The sequence below is a fragment of the Manis javanica genome, chromosome 12 (assembly GCF_040802235.1).
Source record: "Manis javanica isolate MJ-LG chromosome 12, MJ_LKY, whole genome shotgun sequence".
NCBI classification, from domain to species: Eukaryota; Metazoa; Chordata; class Mammalia; order Pholidota; family Manidae; genus Manis; species Manis javanica.
This window is the reverse complement of record NC_133167.1, coordinates 95,625,742-95,647,461: the sequence shown is the minus strand read 5'-3', so window position 1 is coordinate 95,647,461 and position 21,720 is coordinate 95,625,742. Positions and strand designations below refer to the sequence as shown.

Here is a 21,720-nt window from a genome sequence, read left to right as displayed (position 1 = left end):
ATTTTTAGCTAGAAGCAGTCAGGTCAGTGCCCCCCTCATTCTTTTTAACCCCCACTTTCTCTGTTGTCTGAAGTACTCATCCTATTTTTCTTTCTTTCTTTTTTTTTCTCCGAAGAAAAATAGGCATAGGAACCTGATCTAGGTTGAAAGTGAGCAGAAATAATTTTAACTTAGTTTCAACATTGATTTTGTTAAATCAAAATATCTACTCATGTACAAACAACTGCATAGCTCTTCTTCATATAAAAATGAAAACAACCCAGTGTTTTGTATTTCCATATTTTCTAGTATGTATTTTTAAAATGTCATGGTATGAAAAATAACATTTTTGAGAAACAAAGCTTTTTCTGAGGCAAGTGTTTAGGTCATATGCATACAAATGCTAATCACTAGAAATGGGACAAGTGTGTAAATTATTCTTCCATTTGAATGAGTCAGAAGACATATTTCTCTAATAATTCCAGGAAATTGAAATGAAGTAAGACCTTACTATATAGAACACTAAAAAAATAAAAATTAAAGCATAAAATTCTAAGTTTGGCTAGAGAATTGGGAGAGGGGAGTACAGAGGCCTTGAAAATGGAAAACTTGTGTTTTCAAGCCATATATTGAATAAAAATTACGTGTACTAGGGAAAAAGAATATAAGTTTTCCACTTCTGTAGATCAGTTAAAATAAGCTCATAATGGCATGTGTGCATTTGCTTTAATACCTTTTGGGGGAAGGTGACATTGATGAATGTCTCCATGGGCAAGTGATCCTGAAATGTAACATCTCATGACCTGTAGGTCTTTCCATACCACCTTACCCCTGCTTGGGGGATGTAATTGCTATCTGAGGTTTTCCTGTGAATTATACATCTTTGCTAAAATTGAATCTTGGTCCTTTCACATAACCTGCTATGTGCCAGCATGATCTGCTAGAGCAGCCCTGGGTAGCTGTCTTCTTCTTGAAACTGTGGTTCGGGACATCTAGATAATATTCCTTTCCTTGCTTGATGTCTCCACCCTTCCATTGTCCTATTTCAAATTTATTTAAAGTCATTTCATTTTCTGACAATCATCTCATTTAGTCACATGTCAGTTGAAGGGGAACTGAGTCCTGATTGCTTTGAAATGCCTGATGTTTTAGCATATCATTTTTTTTGTGATCAAATTTCATTTTTTTTGATTTAGGAATATTTAGCTTAATGAATTTACATGGAAATTCATAAAATAGTAAAACACTTGGAAGTCTAGTGCTATGACCCAAATTTGGAATTGATTTGGAAATCACCAAAGTTTCTGTAGCTCATACAATGCCAGCCAGGTCAACATCAAATGTTGAATATAATTTCATGTTATTAAGAGTGAATTGAAGTCTTTTTATATATGAATATATATATAACTTAAAAAAATATGGTTAAGCTTAGGCTTTATTATTAAGTAGAATATCACCTTTTCTTCTAGCTGTAATTTTTTTCCCATTCTTAGAAACCATCTGGCATCTGACCTTTCTAAATAGTGTTTAAACATTAATGTTGTTTACAGAGGTCTTTCTTGGATTGTTCTCACAACTGAAAATTTTAGTTATCTAAGAGATATTATCACTTTGTTAATATGTATAAAATAAGTTTTCTTATTCTGTTTTCTAAATTTAAGCAATAACAAGTTGATTGGGAATATAAACTTACATGGAAAGACCTGACTTTTATAAAAGTATGTTATTCATGTTGAATTATTGATAATTTCTAGAAAAGTTTTTAAGAGTTACACATTTTACATAACTTCATTTACACTCAACCAGAAGCCTTATCATTTTTCATCCTATGCTATATAAATGAACATTTAAGATTTTAAAAATTCTCCCTAATTATGGACTATTGGCTGCTTGATGTTAACCTTGAAAGCCGTAGGCACAAGCCTAAATGTGAAAAAGAACTAGCTTTGATAAGTATATGGAATGGAACAGGCATAAATGGAAGCCTTAAACTGAAGAACTCTACATGCTTGGTCATAAAATTGATCTCAACAGGCTTAGCTGCAGAACAGGTGGGGAAAAACTGGTATTTGTGGGTTGTCAGGGGAGGAAGTCACAAAGGTTTTTAGACATTAAAATAGCTTTAAAAGATTCTCCCATACACATTTGTGTGTTCCAGGCACATTTGTGTGCTTATTATGTGCTAGGCTCTTGGGATATACTGGAGAAAAAGATACAGTACTCGCCTTCAAGAACTTACCATCTACTGGAGGAGTCAGACAACCAAACCAGATAACAAACACACATATTAAATAATGATGGATTGAAATGACTGCTCTGAAGAGAGGACAGAGAAGGAGGATGTCTGAGGGAGTCACCTGAGGCAGTCCTCTCTGAGCAAGTGGCTTTAGTATGAAGCATAAGGGTTATACGTGCAAAGAGGGAGAAAGAATTGTCCTGATTGAGGGACAAGAGCCCGTGCTAAGAGCCTGTGGCAGGAGAGATGGCAGGTGGACTGGTAGACCACATGGCTGGAGCACAGGGAGGGAGGAAGACAAGGATGAAGTTGGGCCAGGGGATTAGGTGGGGTTCTTTTAAAACCAGAAAGTTTTTTGTTAGAAATAGAAGTAATTATTTAGCTTTTCTTCTGAGCCTGAAAACATTTTTAAGCCTCTCTAGTTTATGTGCTGTAATAAAAAACTCTTTTCTCTCCAAAGATCAAGCTTTCATGTGAAGACATTTAAATGAAGAAAACGAGCCCTTTTCCCACATGTACCTCCTGCAAGTTAACTGTGCTGACCTGTCAGGATCTAGCAAAGACTAATTTTCCAATATAAGACTGCTTTATCATTAAGAGCATCAGTGCGAGACATCTCCCTTAACATTTCTATTTGTCACTTTCTTTGAAAGTCTTTCTTAAGTTATATATATATAAAAAAAATCCCTGGCACCAACAGCAGATATGTAAAGTGAATACACATGAATGCATGAGTATGACACACACATGCAATGCTCCTGCCAGACGTACAGGAACCAGATGAGGCGACATGGGCACTGCATTAAGATGCTCGTCACCTAGTGGATGTCGGGCAGAGGGCAGTCTTTAAGACCCAGCAGCGTACTATTTGTCTGGAGAGGAAATGTTGCTTTTTGACAGATGAGAGAAATCCCCTCAGTGCCGGCTGTGGGAAGCGAGAAGTGAAGTCAGTCACCTGGTGGTGAAGGCCAGTAAAACAGCAGAGCAGGAGGAAAATTTTTCTCTCCCTCTCTGGCTTTCTCTCTCTCTCTCTCTCTCTCTGCCTCGTTTCCTCCTCTGTAGGATCCACCTCCTATTCTCTCAACTCTAGCATAACCTTCAAAGGGGAACGTTCCCTTCAGACTTTATCTAATCTTCTTTTCCCCACTGAGAGAACACCTCTTAGCTGCAAGACGTTTTTTAAATCTGTGCAGGACTTTGAGGATTTGGTTATCTTGCCAGGGAAATTGATCATCGCTAATGCCTGGGACTCAGTCTAAGCCCGGCGGAGGAAGGCTTTCATCATACCCTCTTCTCTTCAGTTTGAACACATTTGCTTGAAATTTGCCGCATGATGCTGTCCAGGGAAGCAGCTTTTCTTATTGGGATGCAGCAAATCGCTGGTTTCTAAGCTTATTGCAGAAGCAGAAATAATCTTACGTATAGAGTGGATCTCACCCCGACCCCTGCTTGATTCGACAGCGCTGTGTGGCACCTTGGTAAAGATCACCTGTCACCAAAGCTTTGAGGAAGTACAACAAACTGAATCGTATTTATTATTTATTTATTTGTATTATTTTTAACCGGTGGAGGCGGCGTGATCACGGAGAATGAGACTGAGAGAGGCTGCCAGGGCTTGGAGGAGGATAAAGCTGAGTTTAGGCTGGAAACTAAAAGACTAGATTGTTTTTTGGCCCAACTTGCCCGGTTCCTCTCCACTTCCTTTAGTTTCGCTCCATGGACAGATCGACAAACCTGGACATCGTGGAGCTCAAGGTACGTGATGCTCCGCGCGGCGTTCCTTTCCCGCTTTTCCACCGCCTGGTCCCGGCGCCTCTGCAGTCGCTGGGGGCCCCGAGGGCGGCGGGCGGGCATTCGGGGTGCAGCGGGCGCCCCCCAGGGCCCAGGACCCAGGCGGCTTCCGGGAGCGGGGTCGCACCCCGGCCGCCTCCCCGCGCCGCCTCGGGCGGCATCGCCCCGTCCTGTGGTCAGTGGCCGCGGCGCTCGGGGTGCCGACCGCGCGAGCGACGCTCACCTGGCCCGGGGCGGCCGGCCACTCGGCAAAGTTGCCCGAGCGACGCCGCCGCTTTGCCTCCGCGCCGCCCTCGCGGCCCGGGCAGCCTGCTCGCGCTGCGGGCCTGGGGGCAGAGGCGCCGCGGCCACAGCCGCTCGCGGCCCCGCGCGGACGCGGACCCCGGCTCGGTCTCGCCTGCGCGGGCGCTGCCCCGGGCGCGAACTCGCGGGCGGCGGGGCAACCGCGCCCGAGAAGGGACTGGAGGGGTCCCCGCAGCCCCAAGAGCGGACGAGGCCGGGCGGCGGGGGGCGGGCGCCGAGGGGCGGCCCCGGCCGGGCTCCGCGTCCCGCCCCCTGCGGGCGGTGCTGTCCCACCCGCGGGGCCCCGCGCTCCCTCCGAGCCCCTTCCCCCTCCTTGGCCCCGCGGCGGTCCGGAGCCTCCAGGCTGCACTTTGCCCCTCTCTGCCTGTGGGCACTGCTGCCTGCAGTGCCTGTTTAAAAGAACAGAAAAAAATAAAGACCCTTCCAAACCACCAAACTACGAAATCTTTTAAATGTCCCGCTCACTGTAAATGAGAAAGCAGGAAAGGGGACGAAGCTGCGAGCATGCTTTCTAAATCTCCACCCTTCTTTATCACCGAGGCCTTTCACACACTCTTGCTTCAGAGGATCATTATTATTTTTTACTGAGATTAAGTTCAAATGGACTCTGTGCGAGAGGGGACTTTGGGACAGCCCAACCGACGTGGGAACCCTGACTAGTAGAGGTTAGCTGGGAAGTCAGTAAACCCGATTTGCCCGGGAAGCCGAGAGGGCTGGAGAAAGCCCCTGTGGAGGGCGAAAGGCTGTCTGCAGCGGAGCGTGCCCAGCCCCGGAGCCCCGGTCTCCTGGAACGCGGGCACGTCCCCCAGCGCTCCGAAGAGCAAGAGGGACAAGGAAGAAGGGACAGAAAGGGGGCGCCTGTGCATGGCCCTGTAGACGCAGTGGGGTGGGGGTGGATGGGGTGATGAAAATTTAGGTACCACTCATGCTGCATGTCTAAATTCTGGCTTTGTAGTAAAAAGGGAAGTAAGGAGGAGGCGTATTTGCTGGTCTAGTTAAAGTTTCAAAACAAGTTTCTTCGTTAAGGCCAAGGTCACAGTCAGTAGACCTTAGACCTTGGTTGGAAGAGAGGTTCTCTGACCATCTCTCCTCTACTAAGATAGAACCTACTGCCTCTGTGTTTGAAAGGATCCCTTGCTGCCATTTCCCTGCCTCCCAGTCTCTTGAGAGAGGCGTAGGTTTTATTTGGGATGTCGAAGAGAGAACGTGAACCACGTTTCTGATGCATATTTCATGCAAAGGCAGAGTATCCAGATTTGTTGTTGCTGTTAAATTTAGGGTATGGCACAGAAGAAAGCATTTTCTTTTGAGAAATGGAAGGGGTTAATGATTCCGGGTGATCATTTCCTCTGATATCCCATTAGTTGCCTACAAGCGTATCCCTCACTGATTCCTGGCATCACTAATTTGTTGAAACCAGCAAAAGAGCTAACTCACTGTGGAGACTTCTGTGTAGTTTAGGAGAAGATCCCAGCTTAACCTCCAAGCTACTACACACATGAACTCAGAGAATTCTCACAACTAGAGTGTGCTAGACTTTGTTGATGAGCAGCAGAGTAGAAACTGGAAGGGCTTGGGAGTTGAGCAAGTATACGGGCAGTGAATGGGAGTAAATGAAGGATGTTAGAGGCAAAGATCTGTGGAAGGTACTGAAAAATTATATCAGGGACAAGCCATGTTAAGAGTCAAAACTGGCAAGAGAGGAAATGTAGTCAAGGCTTATTAGAAAACGTTTGAGATCCTCCCATTTGGGAAATAAATTTGTGTTGGTTTGACTACACTGCTGGAACATGAAGGCTTTGAAACACACTCTGGAATATATATGCTTTGTAGATAGAGATGGGTGTACTACTACATGTAACTTGTCTGCATTTGCTTGTATCAGCAACTCCATTGGCTTAGGTTTTCTAGACAAGTCCAGTTGAAGTTATTTTCTGGTAGCTCCTTGTCGATGAGGCCCCCGTGGTGGTCAGTGTAGAAAAGGGAGAGAAAAGCTGGGAATACTTACTTTTGACTATTTGTATGTTGATTTTTCTTCCTGTGACCCAGGGATGTTTCCATCAAGACACATCCATAGAAACACTTCACTTACTGTAATGCTTTAAATACATGCAAAGAAAAGCTGTGTTCACTGAGATTTGATAAATGTATGTGCATAATATTGCAAGAATATTGTTTGGTTTAGTTTTAGATCATTTGTGTCATTGTTAAGTGAAGCTACTTGCCTCAGGTTTTAGAATAGGAAGATTCTGCTAGTTCTTTACCTTTGTGGTGAACTATTTTCTCTATGAGGTTTTTAACAAAAAAAGTTTGTTTTTGTCATGGTAGATGGACACTGATTGCTTTCATATGTTGTTCAGTGAATACTATTATCTTTTGCAAGTTTTAAAAGTAAAGATAAGCTTCAGTAATTAAGTACTAAGCCATTGCTGTCATTCTCATAAAACCAAACATGTGCAATATTAAAATATTTACTGGTAAAAACCTGAAATACTGTTATGTGTATAAAACTTGCTAATGAAGAAGAATATGTTTGATCTTCTCCTCTGCACACCATCTCCGGATAAAATAGATCAGCGTTAAAACGGGAGAGAGTTCTCCTGCAAAGAATTTTGGTCTGTTCTTTTCTCTTTGATCTTTATCTGTTTCTTTCTCCAAAAATTGCATAAACTTTCCTCTGGATTTTGTCCTGGTGTTTGTTTTAAGGAAAAAACAACATCAAACAACTGAAAATATGGGTTACTGCTTTGGAAATGTGAGTGTTAATGAATTTTGAGGTTAAAGGAAGCACCCTCTATCCTGGAATATCTCTGAGTTATAGAAGACTTTTAGGAGCTGATGTTTAAAATAATAACTTCAGTATTTATTTTAGCTCTGTAAGTACCCTCTTTTAAACAACATATCTTAAGCATTAGAACAGAGAATGCCACTGATATTTAGAGCTGACACTTATAAATTTGCTTTTTGTAGCATTTATTTATAAGATATATTAGCCTGAATAAATGCTTATGTTTTAGTAATTTAGTAATTTGGTGATTCTTTTATATAGCTTTTGAAATATGTTTTAATTCCTTTGTACTAATTTGGCAACCAAAATATGCTTTCAGATGCCAATCATATATTTGTGGATAACTGTAAGTTGCTTTGAGATCAAAAAATAAAATATATCAGGAGTATAATCTAATTTTTGTAGTCTTATTCAATCCCAGCTTTATTTATTTGTCAGGATTATTCCTTTAATGGGATGACTGCATTGAAGTTAAAATGGAATTCTTCTGTTACCAGCAGAACATAAACAATATGCTTCTGGACTATTTTCCTCATTTTGTAAGGTACAAAACTTATAAACTTCATAGTTAATCCTGAACTGCAGAAAACAACTTTTCAACAGATATGACTGTACTTGTTTGAGTTAATTAAATATAGTCCAGTCACTGTTGCTCAATTTTATCTCTTTAATTTAAATAAAATTTCATCTACTAGGACCTTGAAACTTGCCCTAGATAGGCAAGGAAAAAGCTTCCCTGAATAATACAATTAGGTCATTAAGGAAGTATTGCATGGCCGAAAAATGATAATCTAGAAAAAAAAAAAAAGTGCATAGTAAGCAAGTTGTTGATTCAAAGATGCTGAGATCTTAAACCAAGTCTCATAGTACCTTCTTCTACAATTTCAGTCAAATACGAAAGCTGCTGCTTAGAAGAATTCTAAAAATGTTTTTTTGTTTTATCAATAAGACACTGAGCCCCAGGAAAGTCAGGCTTGCTGCATGTAGGAGGCTTTGTGATGAGTGTAAGTAGGTGGCATTTTTTTTTATGTTAGTCATTCCATAGTGAAAAATAGTACTCTCTAACAAATGTCATATTTTTAGCAACCTGCTTTATATATTCATTTCTCAGCTTAGAATATGAAAACATTTTTGTGAATAATGATTCATTTGACTTCTTTCACGGTGGAAGGAATTATATGTGGAGACCTTCTCTCCATCCAGATCTAGTTACAATCCTCTTTTAATAACAGGAACCAGTCATGAAGACTGGAAAACAGTTCATTAACCTTGGCATCTTTATGTTCAGAATATGGACTTGTTTCATTGACATGGAAGCAAACTTCAACTAACAATAGTGAAACATTCTTTTTTTTATAATAGAGGGGATGAGGGAACCTTTTTTGGTATGAGTGGAAAGAAAAATGTATTTCAGGGAAGTTATACAAATGACACAAATGACTATTTTAGAAATAGTCAGTGGCCTGCTGTCATCACTAAGCATATATTCCAATCTCAGTACTGGCTATTACTGGCTATTACAGCTTTGCTGAACTCCAGACTTTGCCAGTTGAAAATACATCAATTTTTGAAGGTCCAGTAAAAAAGGATATTTTAAGATTTACAGACTCAAAATCATGGCTACACAAGATGGTTTAATGCTGGAAGACAGCAAATCAGCATGTATCTCTGAGTCATTCCTTTTATATGATATTTAGGGAGGTGTTTCTCATAGTGTATTGGAATTTCAGCTCAACTGTGATTTAGCAGAGATTACAACTTCAAGTTAGTAAGGAAAATGACCATGTACTTTGTTCACATCTCTGCAGGTTTTGTGCATATACATTTTAATGGATCATTGTATAAATGAATCTTTACGCATCAGAAGAAAAGTTTATGTATTTCGTTGTTGACAGTTTTGCTTGATCTGTGATAAAATTCTTAGCTTCTAAATTTCTACCTGACTTAGAGTCAGTTACCTTTTTTTATGTAAATATAGATTTTTATCTACTAACCTCTAAGTTTTTATTTTACTCTCTTTTGTTTTTCATACCAAATGTTGAAAACATGAGGTGAACTTACATCCTCAGTGGAACTTATTCAAGACTTCTAGGCCAACCAGAGAATGAGCAAATGACAGGATTACCATCCCTCCAAGAGAACTGAAAAGACTTACATTTTTTAAATTTATTCTTTTTTTTATTGAAGTATTATTGATATACAATCTTACATTGGTTTCAAATACACAACACAGTGGTTCAACAGTAATCCATATCAACTGCTTTGAGACCTTTCTTGATGCTCCTAAACAATATTTTTATGGATTCATTTTGGAAAATACTGTAAGCCCTGATCAGATTTTAGAACATTTATACTGCTTTGTTGGTCTTAAACAGATTATCTAGAATGTTCTACACCAAGTTGACATCAGAAACCTTTAAAAATAAAGGATTTCTTTATCCAGCCAGGAAGGCTTTAATTGCTATGGCAATGTCCATCTGCGAAACAAGAGCTGAAGCTTCAGCCTTAGATGCTAAATGGAGTTCGTCAGCAGTTAGAAGTCAGGGGCATCCAAAGTGCTAATGCTCTCCCTGCAAATCAGAGCTTGTCACGTTTAACAGGATCGATTTGTGGGGTGGAAAGGGCATTGATCTGGTTGAATTCGTACTTCGAAGATCTTGTTCAAACCCTGGCTTTGCTGTCCACCAGAGAAGGCACTGTGGGTGTGTCACAATCTTTCTTTGCCTCAGGTGTCTCAAGTGATGGTGGGGTGGTAAGGTGGGAACTGAATCTCATTAGTAGTTATTGTCGTAATCATTTTGAACCACAGCTGAAAAATTTATTCAAACAACAACTTTGCAATGTGTGAGCCCAATGGAAGGGAAGCCACTCTGGATCAAAAGAGGTTGAGGAGCTTATCCAGTCTCCCCCTTGGTGCCTGCAATTGACCCAGGGACACTGCCTAGAACTGTGGACTGAGAAACAGTGGGTAGAAACCTCAGGACCAGTTGATCTCTCTCTTCCAGGGCTGAGAAGGTTAGGGCTCTGAGTAGTTTCTTGAGAATGACATATGTGTGCCCTCTGGGAAGAACATCATTGATACATTAATAGAGCTCGTTTTATTCCCCAAATATTTCCTTGTTTGAACATCATAATAGGTTTGCCTGCTGAGTATTCTATCTTCATTGTATCATTACCAAAATGGAGACACAGAAAATTAAGTGAAGTGCCTGGGATCACAAGTTAATAAATAATGGACTAGAATTCAAGTCTATCCTCTCTATTTCTAAATCTTATGTTCTTATATTGGCCAAATTTCCAGAAAGTTCATAGAACATGTGATGGCAGAAGTTTCTCACTGAATCCTCAAATATTCTTGTTTAAAAAAAAATGATAGTATGTTGCCTATACTCATAGTATTTCCTCTTGTTGCAGAATAATTGTTCATATTTATTTTTATAAGTATCTCATTCCTAATCAGTTACTTTGGGCCAACTTACTGTTGATACTTGTGAATAAAATCTACAAGAAAGTGATAGATATTTAGGCCACCAGATAACAGTTTCATAATCACGTAACACTTAAAAAAAAACAAACCTTATCTGTTTTGTCTAAACCCTTCTCTTCTTCATTATTCTGCCTCTTGGATCACTGCAAATAATTTTCATTTTGTTAGGGCCATAAATTAGATTTAACCTCTAGCATAGCTTTGGCATTCTGGCTTGATGTATACTTAGTATTAATTTTGAAATTTAAAACATCGATCTGAGTGATTATACTGACACTAAAATCAGTAAGTCCTTAGATTTTATGATACCCCAGAAATTTGGAAGTAAATACCAGATGATTTAATCCATAATAAAGCTAAAGCTTCTAATGGCAGTCTGAGATTTAACAGAATGAAATGTGACTGCAATATAAACTTGGTTTTGAATCTTGATGTGATTTTTTCATATTATCTTTTTCTAAATTTTATAACTGGAATCACAAAATAAAATGCACAGATAACCCAACATTATTGTGGAGGGACCTCTTTTATATTTGTAAGGGGGACAATATTGAATCACATCTTGCTTTTTCAAGGCTTTGCAAGTATCAACTTTCAAAGGTCTAACTAGACAGTGTGATTGATCCGATAATGCATATTTTCTGCCCAAGAAGATCATTTTCTTAGATCTCTTCCCTTTCATCGTCAGACCTAGATTTTGGAATTCTTCTGGAAACCACTTTCTTTGAACGTAATTTCCCCTGTTCACCAGAGGGACTGCTTAGTGACATGGTAAAGAGGACACAGCCGAGCCAATTGGAGGTTTGGCTTTTGAGTGACAGATCAGGCTGACTCACACCAGTAGTGCCTTGTACACCTAAACCTGCTTTTCAGTGTCTCAGCTGAATTATTAATAGCTGTAAGCTACAAATACTCTGGTTACTTCTAAACAGTTAAAAATGTAAACCTTAAATATACAAGAACCCAGAGTCTACTATATTCTCCTTTGTTAGAGGCATGCAATGCTTCAGTTACTAACCCACACATTATCATTATCTAATTTTTTTTCACATTGGGTTTTAAACTCCTCTTTTTATTTAGAATGGGTGAAAAAATTAAATATTATCTACCTGACATAAAGCAGACTTCGATTCTTTCTTGGGTAGAAATAACCAATTCAGCGCCATGAGCAAGAGCATTTTTGCGAAACACAGTATAATAAATCAATGTCATGGATGAGAAAATACCATTATCATTGCAGTTCCTCAAGCCTATCTATTTAGGGTATTTCAGGGTTTAAAAAACCCAAATCAGAAGGAGAAGCTAACTAATTCAAGGACAGAAACTGCTTACATAAAGACTTGTTTAATTATATTCTAGTTTTGCATCTTCCTCTCAAAATGAGACATGTAAGAGAAATTCTATCTGGTCAGAGTATCAGAATAAGTTATACTTCTGTGAAACTAGTTGGTATTTAATCTTGTGAGTCCTTTTCATCATAAAACTGATTGTGTTTCCTCCTTTGCTTAGTAGCTAAAAAACTTAGAGGCAGATTTGTAACCCATCTCTACAAATACGGTTGTGTCTTAACCTAATTCCTGGCTTTATAATGCTTTCTTCACGATTGTTATATTCTTGAAGAATTAATGGTTATACATACATATATACTTAAAAATTATTAAGACCCTTTGCAGAAACAATTATTTCTATAATATTTCAGTGGACATTCTGCAATATTTCACATCTCTCAGGAATGGCAGACCTCTCGCGATGCACTCACTTTAATTTGTCAGAGGTTACGAGTATGTGAATTTTCATGCTGTGTGCAAGACTTCCATTGCATATCACAGCAGTGGAAGTTGCGAACCTGCTTGCCACAAAATGAAAGATAGTTAGAATGCTAGTTAGTTAGCACTTGTGTTATCTGAATCACTACTTTTTCTAAGACATCTGTTGGAAGTCAGTATTTTTTTTTATTGTTTCCAAATTTGGCTTTTCTGGAGAATGGTCACCTGCGTGTCTAAATCTCTGCATAGATAATGCCTATTACTTTTGTCTGGTGTGGGGAATTAAAGAAAAGTTGGAGTGAGTGAGTTCATCTTAATAAACATTTTTAATTTTCTTTCACATCTACTTTGTAAAAGTGCTTTCATCAGTTGATAGCTGTAGGCAGCAGCGACAGTTGGACTTTTAAATATTTCATCTTATCGAGTTTCTGAAAATTCATGCTTGGGTCTTAGTTTAAAGAGTAAGCAGGTCCATGTATGGTGCTGTGTCTTAAATATAAAGGTCCTGTTATTAAAGGATTCCTGGAAAAATTTATAAGCATTTAGTAACTATGGCTGTGAAATACACAGCTGGATTAGGTTAAACATATTTTTGGCATTAGGCATTTAATTTTCTTCTGAGTTCAGTTACTATACACACCTTTCATTTTATAAATACTAATATGGTGTTACATATGTATTTGCTTCACTTATTTCCTAAAACAAGAATAGCTCTTAATACATAATAAAAACATACTAACTCTAAATATTTAATTCTTTAAATGTTTAACATTTGTAGCTAGTAATATTTTCTGTTTGTTTCAGTATCTGTCTCATATTTACATATACCTGAAGTGGATTTCAGAAACTTAAAAAAAATATGATTCAAACATACTAAATATTTAATATTATATGTGATAATATGCTATCTCAAATAAATAAATAGTTAATGCTATACCTTAACTTGACTACATAGACTGGCATAATTATAAAAATTATCTGCCAATGTGCTTAGCGTGTAATTTTTTGTCTCTGTCTCAGGTTCTGATATTTAGTGAGATGCACTACACATCTTATTTTAAACCCTGTGCTCATTCAAAGTTGTAGAACTATACTTTAGTATTTCCTAGCATGCACAATGCAATCAAAATTCCAAAGATTGAACTTTCATTTTATCCACTACTTGTTTTATGATGAATAGTTTGGAGTACAAACAAATAAAGACAAGAGTCAGCAACTCAAATGTGGGAACATTAACAACAGTTTAAAGCTTAACTGCAAAAGAAAGGATGACTCCAAGTAAACACAAAATTAAACAGAATAAACATGCTCCCATTCCCCAAAGAAGATTTGACTTAGATGATATTGTGTCCTTTGATTTAAATAATCCAGTATCTAAATTTTTCATTTCAAGATCTGTGATTCACTATGGTTTTAGTAGATGTAAACATTATGGCTTTTTGGCATACAGTTATTGAATTCTTGCCAAGAATTTGACATTTTTATGTTTTCAATGTAAATGCAATATAAAAACTCTTACCTGTTTGATCATTCCCTCCCAGAATCTTTTAATTGCTCCACTGTGCATGCCTTCTCCAAAGTTTCTGTTGCCTGGGATTTTGCCCATGATACATTTTAATCTCTTCTTTGCGCATACACCTAGATAGTCCTATCTACTCTTAGCTTCCACTTTTTCTTACAAGGTGATGATGCATAGATACACACATCTACCTTTCACTCTCACTTAAGCTACATCTCCAATTATCAACAATCCACTAGAAATCTTTATCTGGATATTTCACAGTCACTTCAACCTAATAAAACTTATTCTCTGTTTAGTGTGTCACAATTTTTTTAGACACCCCAGGTGAACCTCCTGGAACCCTTTCTACCTCTCCCATTGACTTGTCTAATTGAACCAGCAAGTCCGTCATACCACGTAGCCTGAATTCTCCCCTCCACACCTTTGTTAAAACCCTAGATCAAGTTCTCATATTCTCAAATCTGAATTTTTATCACATGTCTTATGTCTTCTTCCAAGAAGTATACGTGTATTTCTTTAGCAGTGTTGGCTGTACTGTAGTCCATTCTAATTCTAAAGGGATCTATACATTCTCTTTCTTAGTAAGTCATCTTAGAGTAAGTTGGGAAATTCTGGAAACTGGGGCACCAAGTCTGGGCCTGATGCTGGATGGAGAGGGATTTAGAGATTTCTACAAATGCCTAAGGTTACCCTAAAAAATGCACACAAGATGGCTTCTGGAAACTAGACCTAATAGTATCCACTGATGAACTATGGCTAAAAGGCTCAGGTTGAGGGAAAGGGAGCCACAGATTATTTGGAGGTATTAATACATTTTGTTTTTATGCCCGATGAAATTTTTGCATTATACTGTCCTAGAATGATGAATTATGTTTAACAATTTCCTTAGCTGATGTATATTTTTGACAGCTTGATCAAATTTCTTATAGTCAAAAATCTTATCTGCCTCTAGGACTTTGACAGTTCTGTCTCCATGAGGTGGCCCAAACACCTTATGCTAACAGAATAAGTCATCTGACTAAGCAGAGAGGCAGGCCTAAAGGAATCATAGGAAAGATCAGCCAAAGTGAGTTCTGAAATGCACATTAGAACCAATGAACTTGGTTTGTTGGTGAACAGCTAATCTTAGCTGTTGGTTAAATGGCTTTGTAATTATTTTATCCTTATTATCCTTATTCTTTCAGTAAAAGTTACTTAATCATCAAAACTCTGTTTTAGTTCTATGGGGCTTACGTATGTGGACTAATAAAAGTAAAGTAATATAGATATACATGGATCAAAGTAGGAATGGGGACCCAAATCCAACTGAAGATGCCTGGTGATGACAAGGACTAGCAAGGGATCTCCTAAGAAAATGTGATTTGCAAGAATGGAGGAGGGGTGCTCCTAGGAAGCAAGATCTGTTCATGGATCTTCAAAAGGAGTTTCTTCCTTGTTAAGGAGCCAGCTTCCTGACAATGTGTAACTGGTGTACTGCTGTCTAGCCTCTTTGACCAGCAATCCACATTCCACACTTCCAGATTTCCCTTTTAGAATAAAATAACACTTGGCCCCTCAAGAAGGTCCCGCACATTCTTCAAAGTCTCCATTCTTTGTTGCTTATTTTATAATCCCTACTCCTCAATATGATACAATGTAACTTAGAGGTTGCTCATTTCCAGGCTATCTATGACCACTGTCCTACCTACCTTTCAGCACATTTGCACACATATGTGCCCGTGTACATATACACCCATGCGCACACACATTCTACTGTGACTTCATTAAATAACTTACTTCTTGATCATTCCAGTTCCTTTCTTTCCTTTGTAATATTTCATATGTACTTGTCTGCAATATATCTCTGCTGCTATGCTGAGAGAACTCCCACTTGTTGACTAGTATCTAGTCCCAGGAAGAGATGGTTGTTTCTTCTTTTGTGTTCCTATATGCTGTACATTTAACTCCATTATGCATTTTTAACTAAATTGCATGTGCTAGAGAAAATGGTCTGTATGATACCAGTCTAAAATTGCTTAAATGCCAGTATAAAGTAAATATTCACAAAATCCCTTCTAATTCTAATGGTGAAAGGCAATTTATTAAACCATTCATGAGCATTAATCTCTTAGTACAACCTTATTTGTAAGAATTTGCTAGGCAAAAGCAGGCCTGTCAAAGGGCATTTTTTTCATAAGATAGGATGTTTTTCATGACAGAAAAGGAAGATGGACCTCCCATTAGTCCTTGTCATATCATTATATCTCATTCTTTCAAGGTGATAGTTTTACATTCCAAAATAAGTTTTTAAAAAGATTTGTTTTTTTTCCCTATAAAGCATAAGCTCCTTGAAGGCAGTGATCTTCTTTGATGATTATATTCCCGGAATCTAGATTGATGCCTGGCATGTAAATGCTTAAAAATGGTATTGAATGAGTAATTGAGTGAATGAGAAGGCTGTGTAGGGCAATCTGGAATGAGGTCCTACCTAGCCAGAGAACAGAAAAGGACCTCCTAACTGTAGTATAGAGAGAGGAATGGGGAAGATAAAAAAATAGAATGTTGGAAGGGGGTGAAGTGCTAATTAGGGGAAGTGACCTGATTAATGATATCCTCTATGGTTATTCCTATGCCAGACCTGTATCATTATAGGTAAACTCTATAACAGCCTGTCTGTGCTGCATTTCTGGGGATGGCCTGCAGTGCCATTAACTGTGGACTTCTGGCAACCTGGCTTCGACTTCTTGAATCTGGCTACTTTATCATAACTAGTTGGGACATGGTGAGACATCTGACTTGAGTTGGGCCAATTAGATTCTCTCTCCCTGGTATATAGATGAAATAACCTGATTTCCATCCACTTTTTATAGCAAAGAATTTTTACAAAGCCCCTTTTACAATTCTCTTATAAATGCTTTGATAAAAATAACCTATTTGCACAAAATTTTGAAAATATCACAGGGTGATTGCATAACAAAGGAGAAATAAAAAGAAATAGGAGGAAAGCAGTTTATGGTGAGATTCTATGTATTTCAAAATGTAAATCCTAGGACATAATGAATGCGAAAGCAGCAGCTGAGGATTGACGGAGATGTGTTGTGCATGCCACTCAAATTCCATGAGTGGTGTTCCCGGTGGTGACATGCCATTTCTTGAAGTAGTGAGCATCTCTCTGTGAATTCTGAACCAAATAAAATGCAGCATTTCTTTCCATTTACATGGATGTTGTATTCCTGGACAATTGACTAATTGTGAAAAAATTCACTAATTTTTATCTAAAAATCTGTGAAATGGACTTCAGTTCAAGATGCAATGGTACACAATTCTTCCACACATTGCTGGAATTATTGGCTCCCCAGATCTCTATGAAACCCAAAAATGTCAACACTTTTCAAATATTCATCTTAGGGGCAGTATTGGCCCTATTAGAGTTTACTGGATTAGCAGATGATAGAGTACCTATTTATTAGTGTTACTAGAATTTTAAAAGGTTGGAAAGTAAGCATTTAGTGTATGAAGCATGGTGCACAGCTGTGGAGTCATGCTGCTGAAAAAGAAAGAAGCTGAGCAGAGAGGAGAGAAAGAGTTGCATTCTTTCTAGAATCCTCTTGTATTCCCCAGAAAATAAATGCTGCTGCTTACTCCCCTTCGATCTGCCCTCCTCCTCACTGACATATTAGCTTAGTTTCATTTCTCTTATTTACAATTAAAATAATCTGTTGTCATACTATTCCTGTCTTATCAAATCCAGGGGAACGTTGGGATTGCTTATATTGACTTCTACTTCATAGAACAAATAACATTATTTCAAAGTACTATAGTGTATGCAATTTTCTAAAAGCTTATACCCTTGTTGAGTCTAAATGGACCAGGAACTGGAAACTTAGGACCCCACTTGTCTCTGATAGTAAGCAGAATTGCCCAGACTGTTAGCGGTGGGGCCAAGTCATTTCCTGGGCCCTTCTTTCCACGTTCTCATTTAAAACCCCATTAGCCTCTGCTGTAGATAACTGATATTAAGGAAACATGCTTGCTACTGTATCTATGATTCTCACACTCAGTGGAATAAAACTAGATAACAGAAGTTCAGAATAGGACTTCATATCAATTTATCCAGTGAGAGCTTTAAAAATGACTTTTCAAATACCAATTCCACATATATTAATGACCTCAAAAACTTCTGGTTTTAATATATACTTTAGACTTCACTGAAAAAAGTGATTCTTCCTCTATTATTCCAATTGCTAAGCATATTGGTAGGCATTGATGTTTTATATTCTTGAAATAATTTTAAGATCCATATTTGTCAGTTATACATTTATATTGCAGATATATACATTTCAAAGCCACTGTTAAAGCCATAGACGTATGCTTAATGAAATGAGTACCCTTTGTATCTGTATGTCTTTTTACAATTATCATCAAATAATTTTTATGTTTTTAAAAAATTTTTATTTTATTCCCAACATCTAGACAACTGTATTGCCTTTAATAGGCACTTAATATGTGTTTAATTAATTACCCTTTTAATGAAAGTTGTTTTGTAATACTGATCTTACTGCTTTCCCTCTTCCAAATTCATTAGGAGACACAAGAAATATGTGATGAGAAATGATCTATGTGCTCAGGACAGATTTCTCAGTTAAAGCACCTGTTTCATTCAATACTCATTTACATGAGGTGGATAATAGTGCATTCAGGTAAATATGTCATCTGTTCAGGCTCCTGAGACACTCACACTATTGTGTAATACAATTATTGGGATATGAGAAGTGTCACACTGCATTCGGGGGTACGATTCTCATCACCGTCTGAATAAGAAAAAAGCATGTCTTTCCCAAATGACCTTTCTATTGAATTTGATATTCTATGTTAGCCCTGAGTAATAAGAAATAAATGATGGTACAGGAAAGTAGAACCTGCAGTGGAAGATTTGCACCTGATTTATTAGAGTTTATGGATTATATTGAATCAGGAACATATTTTAACTCAGCGCAGACAAGTCAACATTGTTAGTTTGTGTACATAAATGTCTGTATGAACTTATTCAAGCAGAAGTATTTGGAGAATTACTAAGAGAAAGTTAAGGAAAACAGTATCATGACACTGACCTACACATGTCATCTCTGAGAAAGTGAAATCCAAAGAATATTAAGCCCTGGAAAGAAATGAACTCAAATAATGACTAAAACAAATATATTATGGTGCTAGCCATCCACTTAGCCAAGTATCTTGTGCACAATACTCATTGCATAGCTATTGAGCAGAGTAGGAGAGCAAAAGATCTTACTTTAACTCATCATGAGAAACATGGAATAAAATAGGCTGCAGCCTGCTCACTGAAGGAGAAAACGAACTGCATCAAACAGTCTTTGAGAAGCCAGTTTGGAGCCATGTAGACATGGATTCATTTCCAGCTCCACTTGTGAGCCGTGTGAGCTTGGCCAAGCTGTACTTTCCTAAATGTCAATTTTCTCAAAAAGTGAAGTTGGATTAGTAATTGTATCTACTGCATGTGGGTTGTGAGACTATAGTGAGATAGGTATGTGGGTACAGGTACGGGTGTGAGACACTGAACTGTCCAGCTATGTATCAATTATTATGTCATTATCATTGTTAATGGGATAATCATGCGAGCTGGGATGTAAAAAACAAAAAAATGAGTATGCTCTCCTGTGTAGGGAGACAGGTTCGCCCTAGGAGAAGGCCATGGGTTTGCTGTGTGGGGCAGCATTGACAGATGGCCATGTAAAAACTTGTCCTCAGATGAGATGTAAGTGTTGGTCTTTGCCTTACTCCATGGTACAACTAAATCTAAGTGCTTGAGTTTAATAATATCAAAAGCTCTCCAAAGGTTCTTAACTGCCTAAAGGCAGCTTTTAATTTTAAACACTGAGAAAAGTCAATCAGCCTATACCTAAAAATATACATCGGGATGTGTTTTGCATGCATTAAAATCTCATTTCACATCTCCCCAAGTTTAACTATTGTTGGCTCAACTAGTCTCAGATTCTGAGTATTTTATTTATTTATAATAGAGCACTAGGTTGCTTAACTTACACAGGCCTGCATTAAATCACGATATTGCCTATTTGTACCCATGCTTTCAGCAATGTTGCTTGAGAGTCTAAAGTATAAAGAATTTCATCAGAAACTTAAGGAAACTTACATACTATAAATAAATTCTCTCTCAACCCATTGGGGAAAGCAACCTCTAAGAGAATGGAAAAGCAAGATTTTATTAAAATACACTTATATTACATAATAAATCATCAGTATTTTACATAGAATTTATCGCATGCATGTTTCCCAAAGTAAAATTAAAATGACGTATTTATTTGTTTTGATATGCAGAGCGCTTTAGTATGCAGAGCCCTTGCTTTATAAGCCTTATTGCTCTTGTTTTGCTCAAAGCCTTTATATAGGAGAATTTCAGTTTTTAATTTGTGTAAGTAGACAGCTAGTTTATTTGTGTATACTGATATTTTGGAAATGCTAAGTGGAAAAATAAATTCCTGCACATATGAAAAGAATAGAGCCTTGTTGGACATGTTCCTCTCCATATTATTCAGGGTGGGGCTTGGGGCAGTGGGGCCCAGAGCTTGGTCATAGTAGTCCTGCCTGGGCCGGTGTAACTTGTCATCACTAAGAGTACAGCCTTCTCACAATGGGATGCGAACTGAAACTACCACTGAAATTTCCATCAAGTGAGTTCAGTGAGTTGAATTCTTGACTTTGTGAGGTTAATATTAGCTGTTACAATAGTCACTTTGTTGATCCTACTGATTGCAGAAAAGAATACAAGCACATAAGCAGGATGCTTGAAAGGTTAACGAGAGAATATCATTCCTTCCAGCCAATCACCTTCAGAATGAGTGCAATTCTTTACCCTTTGGTCTTCTCTTGTGGCCAGAAATCTTTCCACAATTTTCTTGCAGCCTGTTATAAAAGGAAATAGTTTAGGAAAAGATGAGTTTTTTCTCTACCAATTCTAGCATTCTATTGTTGGTAACTCTATTTCTACTACACTGCAACTCTTATAACCATATTTTATCCTATTATTTCTTCAAATATTTGACATTTAGAAGATATAATTCCAGGAATCTAAGCTAACAAGATATTTTCTGTATTTTCTCCAATAGTGAGTTGACATCAACAGTGATATCACTACAGGCCTTTTAATAGTTTTCTGTAGTTCTGTATATGGATACAGAACTTGTACAGGTCTTTAATAGACAATTTTTGGAATCCAGTGAAATAGTACATACAGGCTTCCTTTTTCTTGAAACTGGAAATGCCTTTGCTTTCAGTTATATCCCCAGGGAATGAAACCACTGGTTCTGGGAAGATGTTAGTAGTAATGGGTATCGGAGAAGATGGGGCCATGCACCAGGCATTCTGGACTGTGCTGTGCTGTATTAGCTCAATTTTCTCCTAAACTACAAGGGGACTTTAGAGGTACCCTGTTGGTGAGGGGAGGCTCAGGCCAGGCAAACATGTACTTCCAAAATTCAACTATAATGAAGGAAAAATTACAGTCTTGGGAACACAAATTCTGTCTTTGGATTACAGTTTGTATTGCTTCATCATTATCTTACTTGGCACTCAAAGTATTTTTTTAATGTTATTTAATCAGCTTACTACCCATGGACATGCATATGGTCCTTTCGATTGGGGGCCATTAGTGGCTTATTACTCCTGCAGAGCTCACCAAAACTGATCAGAGTTTGGCAGGGTCTGACTGCTACAGGTCATCATTTGGTTTAGCTTGTTTTGGTGATGAACGTTTGCAATTTAGACCAAGAAAGCTGACATTTACTGATCCTGTGTGCTAAAACAGACCCAGGACAGCCTTTATTAGAGTGTCAC

General features: G+C 38.0%; 1 protein-coding gene across 3 annotated transcripts in view; it reads left to right on the top strand.

Annotated features, from left to right (window-relative positions):
* The window catches only part of SGCZ (sarcoglycan zeta), an 849,975-nt gene that overhangs the window by 17,068 nt on the left and 811,187 nt on the right, over positions 1 to 21,720 (top strand). Inside the window, exon 1 of one of the 3 annotated variants that reach the window (XM_036997286.2) lies at positions 3,867 to 3,970. The exons of the other annotated variants lie outside the window; for them this stretch is intronic. The gene's annotated coding sequence lies outside the window, so the exon portion shown is untranslated. Of the gene's footprint in view, positions 1 to 3,866; positions 3,971 to 21,720 lie in introns of those variants that run through there. 3 annotated transcript variants of the gene reach the window in all.